This window comes from Amblyomma mixtum, chromosome 5 (assembly GCF_055824585.1).
Source record: "Amblyomma mixtum isolate Tamu chromosome 5, ASM5582458v1, whole genome shotgun sequence".
Taxonomy (NCBI): Eukaryota; Metazoa; Arthropoda; class Arachnida; order Ixodida; family Ixodidae; genus Amblyomma; species Amblyomma mixtum.
Genome location: NC_143016.1, coordinates 47408850 through 47427098, shown reverse-complemented (window position 1 = coordinate 47427098; position 18249 = coordinate 47408850). Strand labels below are relative to the sequence as shown.

General features: G+C 49.5%; 1 protein-coding gene across 3 annotated transcripts in view; it reads left to right on the top strand.

The window, feature by feature from the left end:
- Window positions 1-292: 292 nt before the first annotated feature.
- The window catches only part of LOC149342005 (adenylate cyclase type 1-like), a 203058-nt gene continuing 185101 nt past the window's right edge, over window positions 293-18249 (top strand). For all 3 annotated transcript variants that reach the window (XM_089544305.1, XM_089544303.1, XM_089544302.1), the window contains exon 1: window positions 293-665. The gene's annotated coding sequence lies outside the window, so the exon portion shown is untranslated. The remainder of the gene's footprint in view (window positions 666-18249) is intronic.

The window sequence follows — 18249 nt, the reverse complement described above, 5'->3', positions numbered from 1 at the left end:
GAGCAAATAGTAGTAGAGAGCGTAACACGTACAATGTGCTGATGGAGTATGTTTATGCAGGTCCTCTAGTAATAACAAATACAACTACAAAAAAAAGTTTGCAGGACATTTGTAATTGTTAAGTATTATTTACTGCAATTACTTTTTGTCCATTAAAACTTGAAAAGGTAATATAGCTTAACGTTTGTTTGAACAACCACAAAAAAAGCTAAAAAAATTGCAAGCTTTGCTATAAAAACAATAGATGGCGCTACATTACCGGCTCTCTTGATGGCGGACTTACAAAGTCTACAACAAAGTCCCCAAAGCACCTTGCCAGCCTCTCGTGGAGTCTGTTGGGGCATTTTGAGTCCCACATGTGAGCAGCGCGTAGCTGCGGTCGGTGGAGCAGCGCTCGATCTCGCGTTCTGTCAAACGTCAGCATTAGCGGAAGGCGCATCTTTGTTTGTGCGGTGAAGAGTTTGTCATCGTCCCGAGGTGGTTGTTTCGTGGTCGCTCTACCTCGCAGCGGCGAAGTTCGTTGGATAGTGCAGTGGAACGCTTACCGTGGATTTATCTGCGTTCGTGATACTCAGAATGGACCAAGCCAGCTTTGTTTTGACTTCCTAAGCAATGCTCTCCTACTGTGGAGGGAGCAGCGAAAGTTACTGTCAAGCAACTTGAGGGTAAGTGAACGTTTGTCCCAACGAAATTGTGAAAAAGCAAAAAAGAAAAATGCTTTACACAGCGCAGCACTTCCTTTGTGCCGTACAGTAATAACTTGGCGTTCCGACCCGCATTTTCTTTTCCTTTTTTTTTTCTCTCTTACGCCCCGCCTTTATTCTCTTGGCTCATTTTCGCGTAAGCGTTTATTTCCTTTTTGCGCTTGCTGCGCCTCACCGGGATGGAAGTCCAACCAAGGGCGCTATTATGCGCGTATTGTTACGAACTTGTCCCCATGTTTAGCAACGCTTCTTTCTTTACGCAGTGTTCGCGGGCGGCCTGCTCTAGTTAGAGGTCTCGAGGACGACGCCAAGGAGCGCTACATAATGGCTTTCAAAGCGATCAAATAAAGAGAATTGGAGGATCAGTTGTGGGCATAAATCATATGCGAGAAGAGAGCCGATGAGCACATCTGTTGTCACTGGACGCCGGCGTTGCTTATCTTCCGAATCTCTCCGCAGGTGTAACTCGTGTGGTGGCGGCGCGCGGCCGGCTGACCCGAGGCAACCTAGGCAGACCCGCGAGTCGTAAAAATCACGAGATTTCTGGCGCTAACTGCGGCTGTCTTTGCAGGCTAGCTGAAAAGCGTGAAAGAACGCCGGAAAAGAACTAGCCACCGTTACTCTGTTACATGTGCCTCTGTTACATGTGCAGGACAGGAGCTAGTCTGCATGATGACGCCAGATACTTTCTTTAAGCTTGGCGCCTTATAATAATGGCCGCGCAAGGTATGTAGCATTTAACGTCTCACAGCGGCACGTGTGCTATGAGGAACGCCGCGGAGTAGGGCGCTGATTTAATTTAGACCACCTTGGGTTCCTCGACGTCAACAGACGTCGCACAGTTGAGGTTGAAAACTTTTGAAGAAAGCGTCACTACAAGCGAACGTTCCTCGCCTCGTCATATGAAACAACCCACAGACGTATTTTGTCGCAGCTATGTCGACTGCAGACTCAATTGCACTGGACGATGTGTGATGCGAAAACCCGCCGTCACAACTTCTGCCGGTGCAATCTTTCACTGCGGGCCTGACCTCGACTGTGGCCCACCAGCACAGGTCCGCATTCTTTTTACCTTGGTTGTTGTATCTCCCTTGGAAAAAACAGCGCTAAACTAAAGGACAACGAAAAAGAGTACAACAGGACAGCGCCGGTCCTGTTGTACTCTTTTTCGTTGTCCTTTCGTTTAGCGCTGTTTTTTCCAAGAAACATGTACCAACTAGCTCAACTCTCCGTTTTATTGTTGTATCTCTTGCAGCTCAACAAAGGCGGCGTTATCAGTCTCCCGCTTCTTCATTCTGTCCATTGTCATTCTTCCTTAGCGTAATAAAGTGGAGTATATTCAGTTCCTTTTAATTTCTTGATGAGCTCTTTCATTAATACCGCTCCACCACACAGGGCAAGAGCATTAATTCTTTCACTCTTACGCGCACGTCAGACAGAATGTTAGCATTTTTATTTCATTGACGCGTGCACAAAGCATCGTTATTGTCAGTCGCTTTATCAGGATTATTATATACTAGGATCTCTAGAACTTGAAACTGTCCTTGTAGCCATCTTGACTGCTTTTCTTTGAAGCTGGAAACCTCGTATCGGCTTTGGGGAACGTCTGTAATTTTCGTTTCGCGTATTCGACATTATTTATCGTGACGTTATCAAATAAAGGGTATTTCGATTGTAGCCTAATATTCTCTAAAGTCAGTTATCTAGGTGCTTCTCTTCTCCTTGCCAAAGGCTGACTGTTTTGGCAGCTGCTGGTGCGGGTGATGCCTTATAGTACTTAATGGATTCCCCCGACACGACGGACGTGTTGCGCATGCAGCGTACGAATAATTTTGGTTGGATGTTTATCAACTTGAGCTGCTGCCGAGCATTATCGCATGCTGCTTCTGTTGTAGCGTCTATTAGATGGCATATGTTCTACAAGAAGCAGCTTTCAGTTTGGAGCTGATACCTAATTACATGCCAGCGAAAAAACGCTCTCGTGGCGCGGTCTCTGGACCGATTGAATGATTGCGTTTTTTTTTTTTATACTTAAACAAGGAAATGAAGTTCTGCTGCTTACGAATGCCGGCGGAGTGTCAAGCTGCGCTGATAGTTTGTTTTTTTATGTCTCGTATCTTTGAAAAACAAACAAATTATACGTTCGGAATTAGAGCCTATTTTTGTCGCCTACTGTATTATATTGCCTTATTAAAGCACGCAGAAATATTGTACAGATTCTGTCAGGGTATTATTAAAACATGCAGAAATGTTTAACTATTCTGTCTGTTAGTGTACTTGCTCGAGTACTTGCAATGTTTAATTTACTGAATGCATGGAGCGTTCGCTGTGCGTAGACGTAAGTGGATTGCAAGACTGTACTTGCAAGTATCTACAAGGTTAGCAATAAAGGAGCGCAGTGGCTGAACGTCGTGCGAAGAACGCGCCACTGTTGAAAGTCGCTTCCTTGTTGTGCGATTGCTGCTAAAGTTTGATGGAATCGGTGGTGTATAAAAAATAAAGAAACAGAAACCTCCGGTGCCGCTTTCTTAATAGTACAGAGATCGTCAGACGGCCTTGGAGAATGAAACACAAAGCTCATCCCGGAAATACACTGTCGTAAGAATAGTATCCCGAAGACATGCTGCGTGTGGTATTCTTCCGCGTCTCGCGTAACCGGAAGCAGTGTCGAAACCGAATAGGCTAGCTATAACGCGCGAACAGGCGATCAGGTAGTTGCTATTCTGCGTGTGTCTTGCCGCGCGAACAGCCAGTTGAGAGCACTCCCGCGGCATCCTAAAAGGAGGGGGAAGTTCAGGTGTTTGGAAAGCCCCGCGTTGGTACAGGGTCCGTCAAAAGTTCCAAGGCCACAGGGTTTGCTTTTGAGCAGCATAGTCGGGCTGTTGAGATACCCTCGAAGCTCAAAATATCTGTAGAGAATAGAAGAAGGATCGTTCTACCATCTGAGAACCTCGATAGCTCTATCGGAATCTTAAGTCCCAGGATATACCGATGAAAAGCGGACCATGTGGCCTGGGAACTTTTGACGGACCCTGTACGTGCCATATTTACAGAGGTAAATTACAACAACTTAAAGGGACAAGGTCTGATTACTAGTCTGATTACTAGGTCTCATGACTAGTTACTGCACTGTGCGGTGCACAGCTGCGAATGAAACGAGCGTCTGTACTTTGTCGGAGCTCTGGTGACGCCTTGTTTTGGCTCCTGCTACGAGGGGCATTCAGGTGCGCGTGAATCGCGCTGAAGCATACTTAGACAAGAAAGAATTAGTAGACACATAGTGCAAAGTAGAAAGTTAGGCGTGCGGATGAGGTTAAAATGTTTGCGGGGATACGGTGGCCGCAGCTGGCAAAGTACAGGGTTAATTGGAGAGACGTGGGAGAGGCCTTTTGCCCTGATAATGATGATGCGTGCATTAAAGAGATGGATTTCACGCGACCGCAACGCGGACCCTCCCGTTCTCACTATCTGATCCCACTGGCATCCTTGCTCTCGACCCCCCCCCCCCCCCCCCCCCAAACCTCAGGATCAGAAAGAAAAAAATTAAAAGGATGAGAAAGATATCACTGCGTATCTGCATGCGATGTTCTTTGCTCATTGTACTGCCGTGGATGAAAAGCATGTGAACCACTGAATTACTAAATGTGGCAACGCCCCGTAGCTGGGCGGGTACCTTGAAACCGTTGAACGTCAGAGCGGACTGTGATTGGCCGCTGTAAAGGTCACGTGTACGAAGCTGGCATTAGCTGCCACAGACTGTTCTTACAGGCGAATAGCTTTGAACATTGGGACCTCCCTAGAGATGTAAAATTTCAAGAAATTTTGAATGGCATGAAAAAAACCGTTTTTTTTTTCAGGGTTTTTTCATGAAAAATTGGAAATTTTTGCAAAATGTGACAAAAACAGATTTATTTTCAACAGCACAACGATCAATGATAATGCTCCGAAGTTCAGTCGAATATGCAGTTATGGATGTCATATTGTGAAACGAACTTCTTGTCCTATTGCACCGAGAAAGGGAACATGAAAACTGATCTATAAGTCACTCCATATCGGACTCAGAGTCACTGTCGCTGGATACGGCACTATGCGCAGCAGAACCGCTTACGTGCACAGCAGCCTATGTTATTTATGCCGTGTGTGTCGGGCTGCAGAATTTGCAGCCATTTTGTTGTACTTCAGCCGTGAGTTCAAGTATAAGTGTGTTTTTAAGTCAAGCCTGGATCTTATATGTGACCTGGCCTTCAAACCGCGTACTCGCAGCACGAAAGTTTTAAAAGCACTACCTGGCACCGGCGATGACGACTTCTCTCTAATAGGTCAACGATGTGCGCTGTAATGGTTTTCAAGGCAAAAACAAAAACTTAAACTAAAAGCAAGCAATCATAAAACCTTGAAATTTCATTGTGAAATTTTCGATGTTTTTTTTTTCCATTTTTTCTCATCTGAAAAAAAAAAACCGTTTTTTTTTCCCCAAAATTGCAGTGTTTTTTTCAGGCCTTCACATTTCTAGACCTCCCACATTTGCACCAGAAAGTTTTTGTTGTTGTCATCAGCGGAAAGGCTGGTGTGTTGGCCCGTGACCAGTGTGGAAGCCTGCTAGTTGCGGAGAGAGAGCGGGGATGCCGCTAGCCAACAGCGTGGCGAGATAACAGTTCATTTTATTGGGTAGCAGCTCGCTTTATCCGACTGGCCGGTGCCGACGACAGCGACTGTGCGGTGGAGCTCGGGCCAGTTATGACAGCTTGTGATAAGACGGAAAGTTCTTGCACTCGTTTGTCCGCCGAACGTGGCGTATTCGGCCGCCTGAATAGCTTGAAAAAGCGGGAACTATCCGTGGGCTTTCTCTCGCAATAGTATGCAGTGTTGCAGAAACTAGCGTGGGCTTTTTTTCTTCTTTATTTGACGTCCTGCATGATACCTTGGGACCACACTGGACTGAGTAGCTGACACGCAAAACATCTTCACTAACGCCAACGCAAAAAAAAAAAAAAATGTTAGGGTGCTAACGTAGTTAAACCGAGTAGGACGTGCGAAAGCATGAGGCAACACTGCCTCACCGCGTCTGGGGAGGGGTGGGGTGTCGTTTCGCTGTTTATACAACAATACCACCGCCGTATCACGTCGCTGCCTTCTTTACTTAGCTAGGCTATAGTCAGTTACAACTGAAGAATGCAGCGGCAAATTCCCATCAGAAGAGGTCCTCCATCCAATGGCGCCGACCGGTTTTCATAAGGCAGAGACTGGGCAAGAAAGGGAAGTATAAATGTCTTTGTCCCCGTGCCATTGGGAGTGGGTTGTTCGATGTTCGGACTAGAGATGCGGAGGGGAAGTTGAGGAAAATACGGTGCGTGGTCGCTAAGGCTGAGGACAAAAGTTCCTGTCCTTTTCCTTCATAGCCTCTGCTGCAGAGCCTGAACTGGACGACGCCATTGGCTGGACGGGCCTCTTCTGAGGGGCATTCGCCGCTGCATTCTTGAGTTGTGGCTATAGCTATGCCCTGTACGCCAAGAATACCGACCCTTTTCGGTCAAAACCGAATTTCGAAGACGGAGTTCGGCGTACTTTTTTTTATCCGGGTCAAACTGAAAAGTCCAGCCTTACTTGAAATGCGCTCATAGCTTTCCGAGTGTTTTCGTAAGTACTGTTCCAAGGTCAATGTAGCCGTACTTCCGCGGGAGACTCCTCCGTGTGAATTATCATCATTATCTTTGCTTTGTGGACGCTTGCTGACACCGTCGCATGTCATATTACGCGAATGCGCAGGGCTCTTAAGCAACGCCAACTTTCCTGTTCCTTTCCGCGAGGTTGGGAAGTAGTACCGTTCGGGTGGTAAAACTGTGTGTGTGTCGTTTTGTGAGTTACGTGGTTTGTGGCTGGGAAGAGGCAGCCTGCCGCATTTGGAAGTCTCGCCTATCTCGCCACCTCCGGAGCGGCGGCGGCTAATCGCGGCAGCTGGACGCGGCGGCTGACTCAAGCGGTTGTTCGCCTGGTCTCGCAGGCTGCGCGACTCGTTGGCTGCCGGCCAAGTTCAGCAACGACTCGTGTTCGGCGACTCTTTTTCCTTTCCCCCTTTCTTTTTTCCTCTTTGCATGTCGTTCTTTCTCTGGCGTCCTTCGCCTCGGGGACTTTCTTCGCGCCGGAGTCTCCGCTCTGCCCGGGCCTGCACGCGCGCAAAGTCTGATTATCTCCAATGGAGCTCGCCGGCAACGGAGAGAAGCACGGCCGACGAGCCTTTCAGGAAGAAAGCCGTGGAGGAAAACTCAAGCAGGCAAAGGAAAAAGAAAACGAAGCGGGTGCTTCTGGTGGTCTCACAATATGTACAAGTCGTGGCGCGAGCCGAGACTCGTGCATATTCGTTCGTGTTTCGTTAGACAGCTTCAGCATATCTTGTGTTGCCGTCACCGGAAGTATAGCCCGCCTACCGCCAGTGCGCACTCACTGATTGGTCCCGGTGCGGCAGGCATGCGCGCAGCTGCCGGGTACATGGCGCCATCTGGCGCCCTCAAAGCAATCTGCGCATGCGCACTGACGGCTCGTGGGCTCCCGTTACTCCTGTAACGGTAACACGGTATGTTAAAGGTGCGGACTGTCTGGAAGCTGTAACCCCATTGCCTGCATGAAGAAAGCAAAGATGAGAAACGGGCCTCTGTTTCAGTCAGAGGGGACTCGATTAGGTCTCCGACCCCGTACAGCCCAGTTTTACGTGCTGTGCTGCATGGCGTAAAGACGCACTAAAAGGGTTCGAACGAAGAAAAAGGAAACAAAAAGACAGGAAAACTCCGCCGCGGTATTGTTTTCGTGCGCTCTCGTACGCATGTAGTTAGCTCAACGAGCGAGACTTATTTCGCATATGCGTACAGCGCCGGCAAACCCGTTTATAAAGCGCTGTTCGCGACGTGGACAATCACCGTGCGTCCCTCTATACGAAATCGTTTTATTGGCCGCTTCAAATAAGAAAAAAAAAAAGAATCCGGTTGCGGCCACTTGCTGTCCGATAGAGAGGGAACAGTGATTGCCACACACTGAAGCATTGCGATTGTCGAGTGTGGACCCCAGCTATTTACAAAGCGACCAGGAAGAGACAGTAAACCGGTCTGGCGGCGCAGAACACAGGCTGAGATCAGGAAGGAGGAGTACCTGTCCGGTTTGCTCAGGCAGTCTGGCCGTGCATTTCCGTGAGGTATAGGCGATCGTTCGGCTATTAAGTGGCATGTTGACGAAACGTCAGGCTCACAATTGCGATACAGCATGCGGGTTTTCCACTGGTTGTGCAGTCCGACAAGGACAGTGTTTTTAAGGGTGGAGTAACTATGCGCAGAGCAGTTCGATATCGCACAGTATGGGAATTCAAACTAATACTCTTCTTTGGAGCCTCTAATGCACGTCCCAGAACAGCGTCACACATTTTTAAAACTCATAAAGCAGTACTGGTGATGGTGGTGGTAAAACTTGATTGAGATTCATCTTAAGGGGGGTTGGGTGAGTATGCCGTTGACCCGAGGCTTCCCGGTGTGAGGATGTTAGAACCAGTTGAGCCCTTGAGCCCCAGCGGCCTCCTCTGACCAGCTGATGATCCTGACTTGGGAGCCACGGTCAGGACTCTCGGCCTCCGACTGCTCTTCATTATTAATGATTTGACGCGCTGGCGGCGCTTAGTACAGGCCGATATATTGCTGGATTGTTCGAGCTACATCTTATAGGTGGCGGTTTGCAGAAGGCCCCCAAAAATACACTTTTCCTGAAGGTCTCATTGTGCAGGTTATATCGTAGAATAACATCCATTCGCGATAAATATCACTCGGAAAAAAAAAAAACAAGTTCGTGGGCTGCAGTGATACAGTATTTGCCTCGATTGCGCGAGGTGTTTAAGATCGAATCCAGTGTTGCCGGGTGCCCTTAGATTTTTTTTTTTAGTGCATTCTGGCGAGTATGTAGGAAATAAGCCGTCTTGTTCCAGACGCATCACGAGCGCGATCCCTTTCGGCTGGGAACGACAGCGGCGCGGAAATTTCGCCCCCCCCCCCCCCCCCCCCCCTCCTTTTTTTTTTACACCGAGAGCTGTTATACGGGACCCTCCGCGGCGCATTCGCAGCGTGACCGTCAACATTCGGTCTCTTGACGTCCACGCGTAATCACGTAATCTTGCGCCGAGGGTTTTCTCGAAAACTGTGTATTGCTTTGTTCCTCACGCTAAGGTGCGAAAAGGCGCGCTGATTTTTGCCTGCACGCTCCCGCTCATAAACCCCAACGGAAGCACTTTTAAGCCACTGGGAACAATCATGTGTCGTTGGTTGAAACTTATGCTGCACGCTTCGAGATGGAGAGAGTTTTATTAAAGAGTTGTGCCGCGCCAACGGCGGTTCCTGCAGCGCTGACTGCGATCTCCCGCGCCCCGCGGACCAGCAGAAGCTGGTGGCTGCACAAGGGCAGTGTTGCCATGCGGCTCAAGAGGGTAGCGCGAGCCACCCTCATCTGTCCATCCATCCACCACTCGAATCCCTGAGCCTTGGCTTTCATGCAGTGGGGCGTCTTGTGTCTACGTCCAGGGCGTCCGTGTTATGTTCCATTTTGGGGCAGAGCCGTAGTGCCATATCGGAAAGCGGTATTTCTGGCGTGGTTAGCACCCCCTGTACACGCCCCTCTCTATGTATCCATGCATTGACCGAGGGTGAGATAGCGTAAGCTGCGTCGATTGGTTCGTACGGGTGTCTATATACAGAAGTTTTCGGGACGCAGAAATCAATAACTAACTTCAAGGGATACTCGGAACAAATTGAAGTTTACTTGTATCGATAAGGCATCGCTTTCTAACCACAAAGAGGCCACTGTCACCGAAAACGAAGCTTTCAGTTCAGAAATCGAGGCTCAAAAAACGGGATACAAGTGTCGCCATCACCGGCCGATTTTGCAATTAGACTGCGTGCGTCGACACCGAATTTTGTGCACGGATCCCAGACTGTAAGCTACACCGCCATGCGCTTCAAAACTGTGATCACGGAGTCCTTTCCGGTGTCGCTCTAGTTTGAATCCGGTGGTGGGAAAAGAAAAAATAATTCCATTCTCTCAGCCATGAATGCGCATTTTGCTGCTGGACAAACGTCAGCATAGTCGGAAAGAGCTAGAGAATAAATTTTTATCCCGGGCAAATACAGTTCAGCCTCGTTATAACAAAGTCTAACGGGCCCGGCGATTACTTCGTTATAGCCGTAGCTTCGTTATAGCCCGTGCTGACCGAGCTGCCGAGGGGAATCGTCATTCCTTCGTTATATCCATTATTTCGTTATAAGTCGTTACGTTATGACGAGGTTCGACTCTAATTGTATGCGGAGCTGTCCTCAGTGTCGCTTTAATATCTTGGCAGCCTAAGAATGCGGCTTCAAAATGAACGGTGTGCTCTTCCCTCCCTAGTGCAACCTCCGCATTGAATTCTTAATATCAAGGGTGCCTAAAAGCAGTGAGGAAAACAACGTTTTTCATGTACTCGACCCTTGCAACAATTATATTTCGACAGTCATAGACTGTCTATAGAGTTGTCAGTAAAGTTTATAGACAACCTATAGATTTGCGGTCATACACTTTTAGTAGACTTTTCTCTATTGACTATGAATAGACCAAAGCAAGTATCAATAGGAAGGCAATAGTCTATAAGCGGTCTATAGAAAATCTATGGACCATTTTTATGAGGACATGTTCCGAAAACTCCTGTGGCTACCTGTACGTGGTGTTGTGGTAGTATACGACCTTCGACGCCGTCACAGCATGAGTTTCCATGTGCTGCTCGGGTAAAGAAGGGAAGCTTATTAAAAAAGAAGGAAAATATAAAAAAAGAAAGGAGAGGTGCATTCCACGTTGTCGTGCCAGTGGGAAACAGCTGCAGCGCCCTTCATGGTGACGCATGACGGGGTGGAATGTCCATTTTGGCTCCATTACAGGATGCCATTCAGCTCGGTGCACGTGTCTCTCGTTCCGTTGCGTTGGCTCGTTTGTGTGCAGCCGATGCGTCCATGAAGAATGGGAGTGGTTTAGAACGAACAGCGACGCAGGCGTTCACGAATACTTTTTTTTGTTTTTTTCTTCCCCTATGAATGCGCATTCTGCGAACTACCAAATACCGTATACCACACATGGTATCGGGATGCAAGGGACCGCATCTTGCCATCGGCGCCAAAGACCTAATCGAAGAGCAGTGGAAGGCTTAGTTTAGCTGTCAAGCCCCGGCCTGGATAACCAGCTTAGTCTGGTGGACCGGATTCGGAAGGCGACTCGGGTCGACGGCTTTTTGGACTGAGGAGGCTGCCCACATAGCACGAACACTTTTCGCCTACTCTAAATAAAGGCCCCCCTCTCTCTCTCTCTCTCTCTCTCTCTCTCTCTCTCTCTCTCTCTCTCTCTCTCTCTCTCTCTCTCTCTCTCTCTCTCTCTCTCTCTCTCTCTCTCTCTCTCTCTCTGTCTGTTTTTTTTTTTTTTTTCAAACTTCGGAGCGGTATTTCCGGGGAAGCTTAATTGGTGAGCGAATGTGGCTTCCCTTCCACGACGCGCGGTGTATACAGAGGAGTTTTCCCCCTTGGTGAACATCCTTTCAAATGTTTCTCCTTCGCATCTATTAATATGGTAGCATTAAAGGTCCCGTCCGGCGGAAAACCCGGCGTCAGCGGGACTGGAAAAGGCTTATTGGTCGAGAGGGTAGTTACGTATAGAAAAGCAGTTTTGCTGAAAAGAAAAAAAATGCGGTCAAGCAGAATCGAACCGCTGTCGTTGGGCCGCAGCCGGGCACGCTATCTCTACACTACATGCTTAGTTTTTTTAATTTTTTTCTTTCATTACACCGCTGAGGAACGTCCGACTAGTGGGATAAATGGGGGCATTGTACGAGCACCTCACTCTGCACAGTACAGGCTAATTACGTTACAGGGACACTTCGTAAATTATGTTCATTAATTAGCGTTAAGAATTACATGGACTCGTGTGCTGTGCGATGTCAGTGCACGTTAAAGAACCCCAGGTGGTCGAAATTTCCGGAGCCCTTCACTACGGCGTCCCTCATAGCCTAAGTCGCTTTGGGACGTTAAACCCACATAAACCTAGCCTAATATGGACGATGATTTGCAATCAAGAACTATGTTATGACAACAAGAATGTCGATGACTCTGAAATGGTGCGCCAGGGGACCCCCAAGCGACCTTCTCCGAAGTTCAGTTTTTCACTTTTCACTCCGCATGCACCCCGTGCTCAGTTTCGCAAGTACACCACGCACAGTCCTAAAGAGATTGGCCGTGCTAGATTTTTCGTTTTAAGGACGGAGGTCTAACGTGAAAGGAGGCATTAATTTGCACCCTACAGTCGCTTGCGGAACTTCGCAAGTCCCGCTATTGTTGCCCAACGCCAAATTAGGCTCGCTGCTCTCTTCCCCCCCCCCCCCCCCCCCCCCCCGTCATTTTTTTTCTCTTTTTCTTTCTATTAATTCTTCTCCGCTCCGTACCGTTCGCGAGCTGCTTGGAGCGTTCCCCGCCCGCCCCCGCGCGGACTCGAAGCCCCATCCATCACGCAAGCTCGTCAGGCGCGTCTTCGGCGACCAGCTGCCGCTGGGGACCGGCGTATAATGATGGGTTGGTTGCTCGGCGCCGTGACACGCTTTGTTCCCCGGTCCCTTCTCAGGTGCCGCTTGGTTCTGAAGGAGGCTGTGTATGTATGGGGGAGGGGGTATGATAGGATTAGTGCTGGCGCACAGCCCCCCGCTGTTGCGCCGTGTTACTGGATTCGTCTCAATGCGTTCTGCCTTGCCTCATCACATCCGCGCTGTGCTTAGGCACGGGCTGTGCGTGTGTGTTTAGAAGCACGGAAGCCGTGGTTTGAGTAACGCTTTTCGTCAAGCTGGGATCTCGCCGGTACACGTATATAAGGGTATATACGGGGCATACTTACAGGGTATATATACGCAGAGTAGTACACGTATATATGGCTATATACAGGGCATACATACAGGGTGTATAGGGAGATGTACAGGTACATGGGTGCATACTTAAGGGGGTGTGTATTTACTCGCCGTTCTCTCAAGGTCTTGAAGTCCGTTACCGGGCACACCCACGCCGAGGTCACTGCGCGGGGTCACTGCGATTAGCGTTGCCACATTCGAGCGCTCGGCGGTGCGTATGGGATACGGCCAGGCGGGGGTCCGCCTGCGCCTACACTTCCGGGTGCAGTAGAGCCGTACAGGAATGTCGAGCTTAGGCCTCGGTTGTGGTCGTTCCCTTGTGGTTAGCGTGCCTGCGCTGCGAGTGCTTGGGCGTCGCGTAAACGCCACACCGGGTCATCTCACCAGCACTGCGTTTCGTATGCTGAGGAAATCGCGCTAAGCGGCACGGAAAGACGTCTACACAGACGGACGGAGAAAATCTTTCTGTACCGCTTAGCGCGATTTCCTCAGTACGAATCACCAACTAGCCCCCGCTCTTGCCTCGTTTCGTATGCGCGCGCGGCAGTGACTCTTGATGTAATCGCCGATCAGCTTGACGGGCGCGATCATCGGGCAGCCACGTAACATCTAAGTGATGTATTATGATGGAAAACGACCTGAATTGCGTGCGGAGTTAATGAGATGCAGTTTTATCTTCGGTGTTTCTTTTTTTTACACCGCTTCGTCGCGTCCATTTGACGTGTGCATGACCCTGAAAACTTCCATGAAGGATTTGATTCCCCGAGGAAGAAACAAAGGAACTGCCGAGGAGGCGGGAATAGTCTTTCCGTCGCAAGTCATGCGTGTCTGACGACACGAGAGGGCGCCGCGGATGCTGTCACCGCGCTCAATTGACAGCTGTAGTGAAACAGTTTTGTCACGCGAGGTTGACATATTTCGTCGTAGAGCAGAAATCTTCCGCTTTCGCGTGGTTCCCTGTGAGAATGTTGCCCAGCGGGACTGGTGATGGGGCGCACTCGGAGAATGTGCCCAGTGTGGTGAAGTGCGGCCTCGGCACGTTTGGCTCGTGTGGTCCTTCGCGTGGACGCTCTCGTGAGGTTGGGAGGAGGATGGGGGGGGGGGGGGGGGGGGGGGGGGGGGGGGGGGATGCAGTGCAGTGCAGGTGTCGTCGCTGTTACTCCTGCGTTTCAGAGGAAAACGAGGTCTGGGAGTTCTTTTTTTGCATTACTAGCATCACTTTCTCAAAATCTGGCCGTCTGGTGTTGCGCAGATTCCGCCACCTTCCGTAAGGCATCCACCCACTATTCACCAAGCATTGCCAACCACCTACCTTCACCGTCAAAAAGCCGCCACTTACCACCAACCAACCCACCTCCTCTCTCCAGAAGACACTATACCCACCGGTGTCCGGTGAACTGGGATACACGTCTAGGCTATAGTACGGCCCATCTACGCTAAAAGTCTCTGCTGTAGTAGCGAAACGTACAACCATGCATGCTGCTAACGCAGACTTGTCGCGCTACTCCGTATGATCGCCGGTGCGTTTTCTATTTCTCCATATCTTCATATCTGCATCTCTCAACAGTTTCTCCTTATCTCATCTGCCGGTTTCTGCACGTCTCCCTCTCTCCACGTCACTCTTGGTTCATATCTCCAGGTCTCTGTTTGTCAATTTCCCGATTTCTCAGTGTCGCCACAATGTTTTTTTATTTCTCAATGTCAATAGGGTCCTCTTCTCGGCGTCTCCATTACCTGTTTTCGATCTCCATTTCTCCCGGGCCCGCTCCGTGCCGCATGTCCTTGAAAACACTTGAATATAAAAAAAGCCGTTTTCGAGGGCCTTGGATGAGAGCTCTGGAAATTTTGTAGGTCCTTGAAAGCCCTTGAATTCCTGATGTGCCGAGTGGGGCAGCCGTGAAAGAACGCTTTCAGCCGCTGTAGAATTTGTGTATTTGATATAGAAATGCTTATGTTGTATAGAATTTCCGCTGGTAATTTTGGAGCAGCCCGTTGAGTCCGCGCCGCATCGACTGAATCTGCCTCTGAACGACTGAGCACTGGGAATGAATGAATACTTGCATATGCATTCGTGCCTTTTTTTTATGAATAGTTACGCGTTGGGGCATCGATGTGGCCGGTGATTTTCCGCCGTTTGCGGGACGGTTCAGGAGACATTATTATAAACATCTCGCATAGCAGGTAAGTTTCATCATGTTGTTGCGACCCTCTCAGATATTTCAGCCTTTACCAAGTACATCAGAGCGAGAAAGCGATAAGTATGACAACGCCCTATCAGTAGCAATGCAAACAAATGCCCATGGTTGCCCAGCGACGTCACGAACCACGATAAAAACAGCATAATTACCCCGTCCATCCCGGAAGTGACGGCATGTAATCCTTGGAATCTGGGTGAAATCCGCTTCGGTTCGGCTTAAGATTATGGACTGCCGTCGATAATTTTTTCTCACCCGCGGGTGTAGGGAAACGTGCCGTAGAAATCTTGAAATAACTTTTTTGTGCATCTCAGTGGATTGTGTGTTATGCTTTGCAAAGTACAGGTGGTATATTCTTGATATGCAGATCGGAAAGGGATTGCGGTCGTGCATGGCTTCTGCAAGGCAGCGGTACCGTGGGCTTTTGCGAGCTTAAAATAAGCAGAAGGTCGAAAATGCGAACCCGCAGCGGCGTCAAAAGTGTTTCCTAGGTGGACAAACTTGAGAGAAAAAAAGAAAGCTTGAAGCAGTTTTTGCTAAGTGGAATGCTTCATTCTTATGTCCACAGAGCAGAAGATAGTAATAACCAAATTAATTAGTTTAATTAGCGGTTTTTGAGGAACGGAAACGGCGCAGTAATTGTCTCACTTCTCGGTGGACACCTCAACCTCGCCGTAAGAAAAGACCGGAAGGTGGGAGTGTACCCGACATGGGTATGAAAGGACAACAATCTGACGAAGGCTATCAAAAGGAAAAGGCACACGAACATCGTTAGCGTCAGTGTTGAGCTTGAAAAAAAAAAAAAAAAAAGCCGAGCTTTCGTGCAAGCTGAGACTTTGAAAAGCAACTTAGCTTGTGTTTTTTTCGTTTGGGATAAGTTTTTGCTGCAATTAAAGTTACGTTTCCTATGCGCAGGAAACGCTGCTTCGAAAGGCACTGCGTTCGTTAGTCTTTGAAGAAATATTGGCGAGGCCTTGAAAGTCATTGAGGAGCACTTAATTTCGGAGTTCAAAACCAGCATGAACCCCGTCTCCGTGTTTTCATATATCGCAATTTCTGTTGCGCTTTTCCTCCTTAGCTATGGCAACGTCATGTTGCCATTTCTGCATGCCTCTATTCCCCCGCTTATTATATTCATGCGTTCACTTCTCCTCATCTCGATGTCCCTTCTTTTACTGCGATATAATTACATGCGGGTCTGTCTCCTGATTAAGTGGCATGCACTATGTCGTTATACCGAGAATGCCTGCCTGCGAGCCGCCGCGTTGGCTTAGTGGTTATGGCGCTCGGCTGGTTACCCGAAAGACGAGGGTTCGATCCCAGCCGCGGCGGTCGAATTTTGGTGCAGGCGAGAAATTCTAGAGGCCCGTGTACAATGCGATGTCAGTGCACGTTAAAGAACCTCAGGTGTTCCAAATCTCCGGAGCCCTTCACTACGGCGTCACTCATAGCCTGAGTCGGTCTGGGATGTTAAATCCCTATAAACCAAACCAAATCGAATCGAAAATACTTGCTTTCTCGTGCTGCGTGCGCCGCTTTCACTGTGAACAATCTAGTGCGGTCTGGGTCGTGCTCGCTCAGACGTTTGAAATTTAGTGTGGTCCACACAGACCTGGCGCATGTATTAGGTGAGCTTTGAAAATCTCTCTCTGACGTTGCGCAGGGTGGACGTTGCGCTGTAGCTAATCGCCGTCACCGCTCCGCCTATGAAACGCGGAGAGTACGAGTTTCCTTGTATAGTTCAGCGTGTTTTGTTTGTATTTTGCACTTGCTGTTACCAAGTTAGACACACCGGGCTCTTCCGTAACTCTATAGGAATAGAGAATGCCCTGTTTGTTTGTACCAATCTTTCCCTTTTCGGGTAGCGCTTCTTCCCTCGTCATTCAGCAGCACTTATGGGTGATTCAATGCCGGTTCTATTACCACCTATGCACACGCACGTAGGCTGAGCAGGGGAAAGGCAAACAGCGGCGCTGAATGGTCGCGCGATGTGGTCCGCACATATATCAGCTCGAGCACCCGGGTGATTGGAGCTCTCTTCAAACGCGTCGCCGGCGGTGGCACGTCGCGACGCTTTCCGGCAGCTCCCCCACCCCGTTCGTTCCCTGTTTGCTCGGCGATCCAGCGCCTCCCGAGGAGCTTCCGGCAAGGGTGCCCGGTATAGGAAGCTTAGCGCGATTCGATTCGTTTCGGCCTGATACGCTTACGAGGAGTGCGACGGTCCGCAAACGAGATATTCGCTCTAATTCCTTTACTGGGACGTTTCCCGCTCTCAGTTTTGACTTTTTGCCTGACGTGTGTATGTACGTCTCTCTGGGGAAATCTCTTTCAGCTGGACTTGGGTTTATTTCCTTTGCGCTAGAACGCGTGTCTTCGCCGCGGGTGTTCGTGATGATGCCTCTTTGTGGGGATTCCAATTTACTGTGAATGTTTAGAAAAAAAAAAAAAAGTCAGACGCAAAAGGTGCAGCTGGTGAAAAAGTGAATTTCCACTGATCGTATGCGCTGCGCTTGATGACTGATTAGGGCACCTCTCTTCGGTTCTTCTTTTGAGAAGAACTTGCATAGAAGCCGTGCATGTGTTATATCGATGCTCTATATTGTTTTCGAAAGTTACTGCTTCCTCTTCTTCCAAGCTAACCTGGACAACATGTATAACCTATCCGGCTATACCGTGCGCAGCTATCCATAGTGTACGTTGTGGGGATACACATGAATCCCCTGCCCCATTGTAACGGCCGCGCGTAATTATCACGCGATGCTATGCGCGCGCCGTTCGGAAGGTTTGCGAGGGAGGGCACTCACGCCGCCCCCGCTTCCTTTCTCGCCCCGCCGCGACGCCGCTGCAGGGACTTTCCCTCTTTCCCCTTTCACAACGGAGAGACCTCCTCTCCACAGCCCGGGAAGAAGGCGCGATTCTCCCGAGGCTCGCTCGTCTTCTGGCGGGAGCCGTGCACACGCACGGATCGGAGATCTGCCACGGAGACCGCTGCCCTTATCGCCCGGCCACCGTGTGTGACTTGACCGCCGCGGGCCGTGAGCGAGGAACCACGCGAGGTGAGCGGAACCTACTTCCCCCACATTTTTGCGTGCGTTCTGCCCTTTGTGTTTTCCACCCCCGTACGCGAGCGGAACATCCTCGCTCGTTACGGCGGTTGTATTGTTGCTGCTGCATTGTATTGCTCGGGAGCAATAAACGCTCCTCCGAGTAGCATACTCGTGTTTGTCCCCTCTGGCCCGAACCCGCCGTGGTTGCGACTCACCGCACCGCGGGTTGGGGGTCACAGCTCTGACTGCTAGGGCTGGCACGCTGGTGCTAGAGAGCGACAACTGCTTCTAGCCCTTTGAGCGTTATCACAAGAATAGACCCCCATAACGTTTATAAAGACGACGGTGCTTTTTGTTGTATACAAATG